Here is a 9,252-nt window from a genome sequence, read left to right on the forward strand (position 1 = left end):
CGGTATTCGGTGCATAGACATTTATAATTGTTAGCTCTTCCTGATGGATAGACCCTGTAATTATTATATAATGCCCTTCTTCATCTCTTGTTACAGCCTTTAATTTAAAGTCTAGTTTGTCTGATATAAGTATGGCTACTCCAGCTTTCTTTTGGCTTCCAGTAGCATGATAAATAGTTCTCCATCCCCTCACTCTCAATCTCAAGGTGTCCTCAGATCTAAAATGAGTCTCTTGTAGACAGCAAATAGATGGGTCTTGTTTTTTTATCCATTCTGATACCCTATGTCTTTTGGTTGGCGCATTTAATCCATTTACATTCAGTGTTATTATAGAAAGATACGGGTTTAGAGTCATTGTGATGTCTGTATGTTTTATGCTTGTAGTGATGTCTCTGGTACTTTGTCTCACAGGATCCCCCTTAGGATCTCTTGTAGGGCTGGTTTAGTGGTGACAAATTCCTTCAGTTTTTGTTTGTTTGGGAAGACCTTTATCTCTCCTTCTATTCTAAATGACAGACTTGCTGGATAAAGGATTCTCGGCTGCATATTTTTTCTGTTTAGCACACTGAAGATATCGTGCCAAGCCTTTCTGGCCTGCCAAGTTTCAAAGGAGAGATCAGTCACGAGTCTTATAGGTCTCCCTTTATATGTGAGGGCACGTTTATCCCTTGCTGCTTTCAGAATTTTCTCTTTATCCTTGTATTTTGCCAGTTTCACTATGATATGTCGTGCAGAAGATTGATTCAAGTTACGTCTGAAGGGAGTTCTCTGTGCCTCTTGGATTTCAATGCCTTTTTCCTTCCCCAGTTCAGGGAAGTTCTCAGCTATAATTTCTTCAAGTACCCCTTCAGCACCTTTCCCTCTCTCTTCCTCCTCTGGGATACCAATTATGCGTATATTATTTCTTTTTAGTGTATCACTTAGTTCTCTAATTTTCCCCTCATACTCCTGGATTTTTTTGTCTCTCTTTCTCTCAGCTTCCTCTTTTTCCATAACTTTATCTTCTAGTTCACCTATTCTCTCCTCTGCCTCTTCAATCCGAGCCGTCGTGGTTTCCATTTTGTTTTGCATTTCGTTTAAAGCGTTTTTCAGCTCCTCGTGACTGTTCCTTAGTCCCTCGATCTTTGTGGCAAGAGATTCTCTGCTGTCCAGTATACTGTTTTCAAGCCTAGCGGTTAATTTTATGACTATTATTCTAAATTCACTTTCTGTTATATTATTTAAATCCTTTTTGATCAGTTCATTAGCTGTTGTTATTTCCTGGAGATTCTTCTGAGGGGAATTCTTCTGTTTGGTCATTTTGGATAGTCCCTGGTGTGGTGAGGACCTGCAGGGCACTTCCCCTGTGCTGTGGTGTATAACTGGAGTTGGTGGGCGGGGCCGCAGTCCGACCTGATGTCTGCCCCCAGCCCACCGCTGGGGCCACAGTCAGACTGGTGTGTGCCTTCTCTTCCCCTCTCCTAGGGGCGGGATTCACTGTGGGGTGGCGTGGCCCGATTGGGCTACTTGCACACTGCCAGGCTTGTGGTGCTGGGGATCTGGCGTATTAGCTGGGGTGGGTAGGCAAGGTGCACGGGGGCAGGAGGGGCAGGCTTAGCTCACTTCTCCTTAGGTGATCCACTTCAGGAGGGGCCCTGTGGCAGCGGGAGGGAGTCAGATCTGCTGCCGGAGGTTTGGCTCCGCAGAAGCACAGAGTTGGGTGTTTGCGCGGAGCGAGCAAGTTCCCTGGCAGGAACTGGTTCTCTTTGGGATTTTGGCTGGGGGATGGGCGAGGGAGATGGCGATGGCGAGCGCCTTTGTTCCCCGCCAAGCTGAGCTCTGCCGTCCGGGGGCTCAGCAGCTCTCCCTCCCTTTGTCCTCCAGCCTTCCCACTTTCTGAGCAGAGCTGTTAACTTATGACCTCCCAGACACTAAGTCGCGCTTGCTGTCGGAACACAGTCCGTCCGGCCCCTCCGCTTTTGCCAGCCAGACTCGGGGGCTCTGCTTGGCCGGCGAGCCGCCCCTCCGCCCCGGCTCCCTCCCGCCAGTCCGTGGAGCGCGCACCGCCTCGCCGCCCTTCCTACCCTCTTCCGTGGGCCTCTCGTCTGCGCTTGGCTCTGGAGACTCCGTTCTGCTAATCCTCTGGCGGTTTTCTGGGTTCTTTAGGCAGGTGTAGGTGGAATCTAAGTGATCAGCAGGACACGCGGTGAGCCCAGCGTCCTCCTACGCCACCATCTTCCCTCCCAACATCCTCAACATCATTCTTAAACATGTGGATACCCAGTGGTCCCAACACTGGTTTAAAGACAATTCTTTCCCCAATTTAAGTATCTTGGCAGACTTGTCAAAAATCAAGTGACCATAGTTGAGAGTTTATTTCTGTACTCTTAATTCTGTTCCATTGGTCTATATGTCCGTCCATAGACCAGTACCCTACTGTCTTGATTAGTATGCTTTTGTAGTAAGTTTTGAAATCTGGCAGTCTAAGTCTTCCAACTTTGTTCCTCAATTTCAAGTTTATTTTTGGCTAATCTGGGTCCTTTGCATTTCATATAAATTTTAGGATCAACTGGTCAATTTCTGCAATGAAATCAGCTGGAGTTTTGATAGGGATTATGTTGAATTTGTAGATCAATTTGGGAGTACCACCACCTTAATAATATGTTTTCTATCCATGAGCATGAGCATGGGATGCCTTTCTATTTATAAATTTAAGTCTTTTTAATTTCTTTCAATAATATTTTGTAGTTTTCAGAGCATAGATTTTGCACTTCTTTTGTCATATTTATTCCTAAGTATTTTATTTCTTCAATGTTATTGTAAGTGGAGTTTTTTTCTTATTTTCAGTTTACTTACTATTACTGTATAGAAATAAAATTGATTTTTGTATATTTTTCATGTATCCTGCAACTTTGCTAACTCATTTGTTAGAACTAATAGTTATTTCATGGGTTATTTAGGGTTTTCTCTTTTTTTTTCAAGTTTATTTAGGGTTTTCTCTATATGAATCATGTTGTCTGCTTCCTTTCTAATGTTGATGCCTTTTTTTTCTCTTTGCCTGATTTCCCTGGCTAGAATGTTTTGCAAAATGTTGGATATAGGTGGTGAGAGTAGATATCCTTGTCTTATTCTTAATCTTAGGAGGTTGCACTCAGTCTCTTACCATTAAGTATGTTAAATGTGGACATTTGTAGATGCTTTTTATCAGATTGAGGAAGTTCCCTTCTATCCCTGGTTTCTTGGGTATCTTAGTCATGAAGAGGGGTTAAATTTTGTCAAATGCCTTTTCTCTGTCTATTGAGATGCTCATAAAGTTTTTTCCCTTTATTCTGTTGACGTGCTGTATTACATTAACTGATTTTCAGATGTTAAACCAACCTTGCGTTTCTGGGGTAAATCCTACTTGGTCATGATGTGTAATCCTTTTTATATATTGCTGGATTTGATTTGCTAGTATTTTGTTCAGTCTTTGCATTTGTATTCCGAAGACATGTTGGTCTGAGTGTTCTTTTCTCATAATGTTTTTGTCTGGTTTTGGTATCATGGTAACACTGGCTTCTTAGAATGAGTTGGGAAGTGTTTCATCCTCTTCTATTTTTAGAAGAGTTTGTGAAGAATTGGTATTAGTTTTTTAAATATGTGATAGAATTCACCAGGGAAGCCATCTGATCGAGGGATTTTCTTTTGGGGAAGTTTTAAAATTACTAATTCAATCTCTTTACTTGTTTTAGGTCTATTCAGATTTTTTATTCTTCTTGAGTCAGTTTTGATAGTTTGTGTCTTTCTAGGGATTTATCAATTCAATTAAGTCATCTACTATGTTGTTATGTCATTGTTCATAATGCTACCTTATATCCTTTTTTTTCTGTACAGCCCATAATATCACTTCTTTAATTTCTGATCTTAGTATTCTGAGCCTTCTCGTTTTAATTTTGATCAGTCTAGATAAAAAGACATGTCAATTTTGTTTATCTTTTTAAAGAGACAACTTTTACTTTTGTTGATTTTCTCTGTTGTCTTTCTATCCTCTGTTTCATTAGCCTATGTTCTAATCTTAACATTTCCTTCCTTCTGTTTGCTTTGGGTTTAATTTGCTCTTTTTTTTCCAGTGTCTTAAGGTGCAAATTTGGGATGCTTATTTGAGGTCTTTCTTCTTTTACACTGGAAGCCTTTATAGCTATAAAATTCCCTCTAAGCATACTGTTTCATTTTTTACTCATCCCAAAGTATCTTCTGATTTCCCTTGCAATTTCTTCTTTGATCCACTGGTTATTTAATAGTGTGTTATTTAATTTCTGCATATTTGTGAATTTCCCCATTTTTTTCCTGTTATTAATTTCTAATGTCATGCTATTGTAAACAGAGAATATACTTTGTATGATTTCAATCCTTTTAAACTTATTGGGCTTTGTTTTAAGGCCTAGTATATGGTCTATCCTGGAGAATGTTCCACGTATGCTTAAGAAGAGTGTGTATTCTGCTGTTGTTTAGCAAAGTGTTCTGTAGACATCTGTTACTTATGCACATTTTATCTCTTCTCATTAATTCCCACTCCTAGAATACCTTTCTCCTTTATCTCCACAGAGCTAAAGTATATCTATTACTTAAGCCCTAGAGCAAATCTTACGTCCAATGCTTTGTAACTGCTTTGGAAAACTGAAAATAAAGAAAATATATGCACTCATTACCTAATGCTGAATAACAAATTATTGCAAAGCTCAGTGGCTTTAAACAACTTACATTTGTTATTGCAGTTTCTGTGGGTCAGGCATCCAGGAGCAGCATGGCTGGAATCCATCTGAATCAGTCTCTCTCATAAAGTGGCAGTCAAACTGTCAGCCACAGCTTGCCATCATCTCAAGGCTTGTCTAGAGGATGCTTCTGAGATCACTCATGTGGCTGTTGGCAGTCCTCAGTTTCTCGCTATCAGCTGGAAACTGCAGTTTCTGGACACACAAGCCTCTCCACAACATGGCAGCTTGCATCTCCTAGAGCAAGTGATCCAAGAGAGAGCCAGAAAACAAACAAAAAACACCCAGGACAGAAGCCATAGTCTTTTACAACCTAATCCCTGAAGTGAGATTCTGCCATTTGCTACCAATTACACAGACAAACTCTGTGACAGAGTAGCAGGGGACTATGTGAGGGGGTAAGTACAAGGACATGGGGATCATTGGAGGCTATTCTGCAGGCCGGCTGCTGGAGCTTACAAATGATTTGTTTGAAGTAGCACAACACTGATACCTAAATCTAGTTAACCACAGCGCACAAAAAAATAAAACTACCGGCCAACCTCACAAATGAATACTGAGGCAAAATTTCTAAACAAATTGTTTATAACCAGATTCATGTGGCACATGTGAAGAATAATACCCATACATAAGTGATATTTATTCTGGGAATGCAAGGATGGTTTAATATTAGAAAATCCATTAATGTGATTCACTATATTAAAAAAATCTACAGAGAAAAATTAAGTGATTATTTGTATAGATGCTGAAAAGGCATTTAATAAAATTCAACACTCATTCTAGATTATAGAAAAAAAGTCTTTTTAAAAATGTTTATTTATTTTTGAGAGAGAGAGAGACAGAGCATGAGCTTGGGGGAGGGGCAGAGAGAGAGGGAGACACAGAATCTGAAGCAGGCTCCAGGCTCTGAACTGTTAGCACAGAGCCTGCAGCTCGAACTCACAAACTGTGAGATCATGACCTGAGCTGAAGTGGGATGCTTAACCGACTGAGCCGCCCAGGTGCCCCAAGAAAAAAAGTCTTAATAAAAGAGGAATAGACAAAATTCTTTTTTTTAGCATGATAAAATATATCTTTCCCAAAAGTCAGCATCTTTTCTAAAAGGAAAATACTAAAAGCAGTTCCATTAAAGTTAGAAAAAAAGACAAGCATGCCCATTAGCATCACTCTTTAAAAAGCTCGGCAGATATGAGCCGATCCAAGTAGGCAAGAAGTTAGGATTAGGAAAAAAAGTTAGAGGTGTAAAATATGAAAATAAGAGGCAAAATTATCATAATTTATAGACCTATCATGGTTATAGTGTATAATTATTATGATTATATATCTGGAAAACCTAAGAGAACTTAATTGCAAACAAGAGAAATGAGTAATGAGCCTGTTACAAAATTAATATGTAGTAAACAATAGCCTTTCTACATCTAAATGTCACTCAGAAGACACAGTGGAAGAATTTTCAACAGCAACTAAAGTACAAAACGGTTTGGAATAATTCTCAAAATTTGCAAGAAACATATAAAGAAAACCTTAACATGCATGTAGAGTGGATAGTAACTATAGTTATGGTGGTGTGAGCATTGTGTAATGTATAGAATTGTCAAATCACTATGCTATACTCCTGAAACTAATATAAGGTTGTGTGCCAACTATAATTAAATAATAAAAAAATTTTAAGCACTTTAACATAAAAAGGGACCTGAGAAAATGCAGAGGTAGACCATGTTCTTAGAGAGAAAGACTCATCACTGCAAAAATGTCAATTCTTTAATCAGTTACTTTATAAATCTAGCACTCTCTCAATAATGATGTTTACAGGACAATTTTTTTTTTTTGGTGTAGACCTAGAAAAGCTGATTCTAAAAATAAACAATTTTTAAACAAATAAACAATACCTATGAAACTTGGGGAAAGAAGAAGAATGAGCAAGCTTTGGGGTAAGAATTAAGAAGCCAGGGCTCTAGGCCAAGCTCTGCCCTAACAAACTGAAGGACCGTTCATCATTTCTGTTGGAGCTTCAGGTTTCTCATCAGCAAAGTGAGGCACCCAGGCTAGAGGCTGTCTAACCTTCCTTTCAGTTCTAGAATTTTCTCATCGATTCTGTTGTAAGACTGTTAGTTCAAATACTCCAGACTTGGATAGAGCCATGTCTATTCCAAGCAAGTCCAGGGCACCTAAAAGAGTGTTTGGCTAAGTACGTGAATTTCTGGGGGTACTAGCGAGGTCCTTTGCCAAACAGTGGTCCTATTCTTACCCTTACCCTCATGCTGTCTCTCATATTGCTCCATGGGATTTAGTCAGTTGATGTGACCTCTCCATTACCTGCCCCACGAGGAAGTAAGCATTGTATTTGGGACTTATTGCCATACCTCTCTGATCTTTCCTTAGGAACCAATTTGAATAGGAGAAGGGAGAGGATGGGGAGAACAGAGACTCTACAGGAGGGTGAACTACCCAGGGCAAAGGAAAGAGAAAGTGGAGATGCAGAACACTGCAGACACCTTAGCCCCAGAGAGGCCATACAGAGAACCCAGAAGAAGGTGCAAGAACTATTCCCAGATTATAGCAGAATTAAATGAATCAATATCTTTACCAGTGAAACAAGTGCATTATAGACTGAGTTCAATATTTGTCGCTTTGACAATAGCTAAAGTATGGAAAGAGCCCAAATGTCCATCAACTGATGAATAGATAAAGAAGATGTGGTATGTATATAAAATGGAATACTACTCAGAGATGAAAAAGAATGAAATCTTGCCATTTGCAACAATGTGGAAGGAACTAGATGGTATTATGCTAAGCAAAATAGTCAGAGAAAGACAAATATACGATCTCACTCCTCTGTGGAATTTAAGATATAAAACAGATGAACATAAAGGGAAGCAAAAATAACATAAAAACACGGAGGGGGACAAAACATAAGAGATTCTTAAATACAGGGAACAAACTGAGGGTTGCTGTTAGGGTGTTGGATGGGAGGATGGGCTAAATGGGCGAGTGGCATTAAGGAGGACACTTGTTGGGATGAGCACTGGGTGTTATATGTAAGTGATGAATCACTGAATTCTATTCCTGACATCATTATTCCACTATATGTTAACTAACGTGATTTTAAATTAAAAAAAAAATTTGTTGCTTTGAACAGAGCAGAATGTTTTGCCCAAAGAGAAAAGGAAAACTTCCTCTTCTCTCCTCTACCCAGTCCTGAAGGAGAGGGAAGATGATGCAAGGCATGTGCCAAAATCCAGAGAAGGCACAGGAGAAGGAGGTGGGGATGGCCAGAGAGCAGTGAGGAATCGTTCACTTGAGAAAAGGGGGAGAGAGGAATTGGGGAGAAAAGATGCTAGCCTGGGCTGGCAAGCACCGTGGAAGGTTCTGCAGGTGGATTTCCATGCAGCAGGTCAGACAATTCTCCCTACGGAGGGTGGCGTGATTTCCCGGTTCCAGGCCCCTATATGGAAGCTTTGAAGGTAACATTCTGGGGGACTGGGATAGTTCTCTACGATATAACAGGGCACCAGGAGAGCCTGCAATCTGACCACATCTAAATGTTCTTTATCTGCCCCAGTGTCCAGGCTTGAATTCAGGTCAACTCAAGTATTTACCAAACTCCTACCATGAGTCCAACCTCACACTTAGGGCTGTGGTGAACAGAAGGGAAGCCAGAAGAGGGTCCTTGCTGTTAAGGTGTTTATAGCTGGGAAAATGAGAATTCCATATTGGAAAGTGGTATTCTTCATATAATTCACCCATGTCTGGAATTAAATATAAAAATGAGTGGAACAGTGAGTGAGTTAGGAGCTCAGAGGGAACAGAGGACAGTGGGCTGGTGGCCAGGGATGACTTTACAGAGAAGGTAGAACTTGACCCCAGTATTCATCTATGAGTACAAGGTCCCTCTTCTTTTCTCCATGCCCCAGGCTACGAGAGGACTAAACCAGAGGCCCGGGGGTGGAAGAAACAGCTTCTTTTCTGAGAGGTGAGGCTTTAAGTGAGAACTTTCTCTGGTCCTATCTTTTTCAGTGCTGTTTGTTTGAAAAGGGAGTAGATTTTCCTGTTACAACAGCCAAAAAAACAAAATAAATCAGGAAAGGAACGGCAAGTGTGGACCTGGAAATGAAGTTAAAATATCTAGGCTTAGTGAAGACACCACAAAATGGTTTTCTCCTCAAAGTGGCACTCAACTTAGACTAGACTGCTCTAATGGATCTGGGGACATATTCTTCTCCCTGACAACACTCCACCCACCCCTCTTCCCACCCCATTTCCTCCAAAAGCCTTTTGCAGATGGTGCCTCTCAGTTCCCAGAACCAGTCTGGAGCAGTGATTAAAAAGATCAAAATTCCGGGAACCAGTTTTTTGTTTTTTTTTTTCTTGGCTACCTTGGCAAATGCTTAAGCTACACTAAGATGCAGTGAATCACTTAAAAGTGACAATCGTGATGCTGGAGAAAAATTAAGAATTCCACTAGGCATAGGGCCAGTCCACAAAAAATGTGGTTGTTGGGGAAAGAACAGGATTCTGTGAA

The 9,252-nt window shown here is 40.4% G+C and overlaps 1 long non-coding RNA gene across 5 annotated transcripts in view; it reads right to left on the bottom strand.

The window, feature by feature from the left end:
* The window catches only part of LOC109278370 (uncharacterized), a 46,114-nt gene extending 37,170 nt beyond the window's left edge, over window positions 1–8,944 (bottom strand). For all 5 annotated transcript variants that reach the window (XR_008417835.1, XR_008417836.1, XR_008417837.1 and 2 more), the window contains exon 1: window positions 4,720–8,944. This is a non-coding gene — a long non-coding RNA (uncharacterized LOC109278370). The remainder of the gene's footprint in view (window positions 1–4,719) is intronic.
* Between the last annotated feature and the right edge of the window lie 308 nt (window positions 8,945–9,252).

This window comes from Panthera pardus, unplaced genomic scaffold (assembly GCF_024362965.1).
Source record: "Panthera pardus isolate Hobbes unplaced genomic scaffold, ASM2436296v1 HiC_scaffold_25, whole genome shotgun sequence".
Classification (NCBI taxonomy): domain Eukaryota; kingdom Metazoa; phylum Chordata; class Mammalia; order Carnivora; family Felidae; genus Panthera; species Panthera pardus.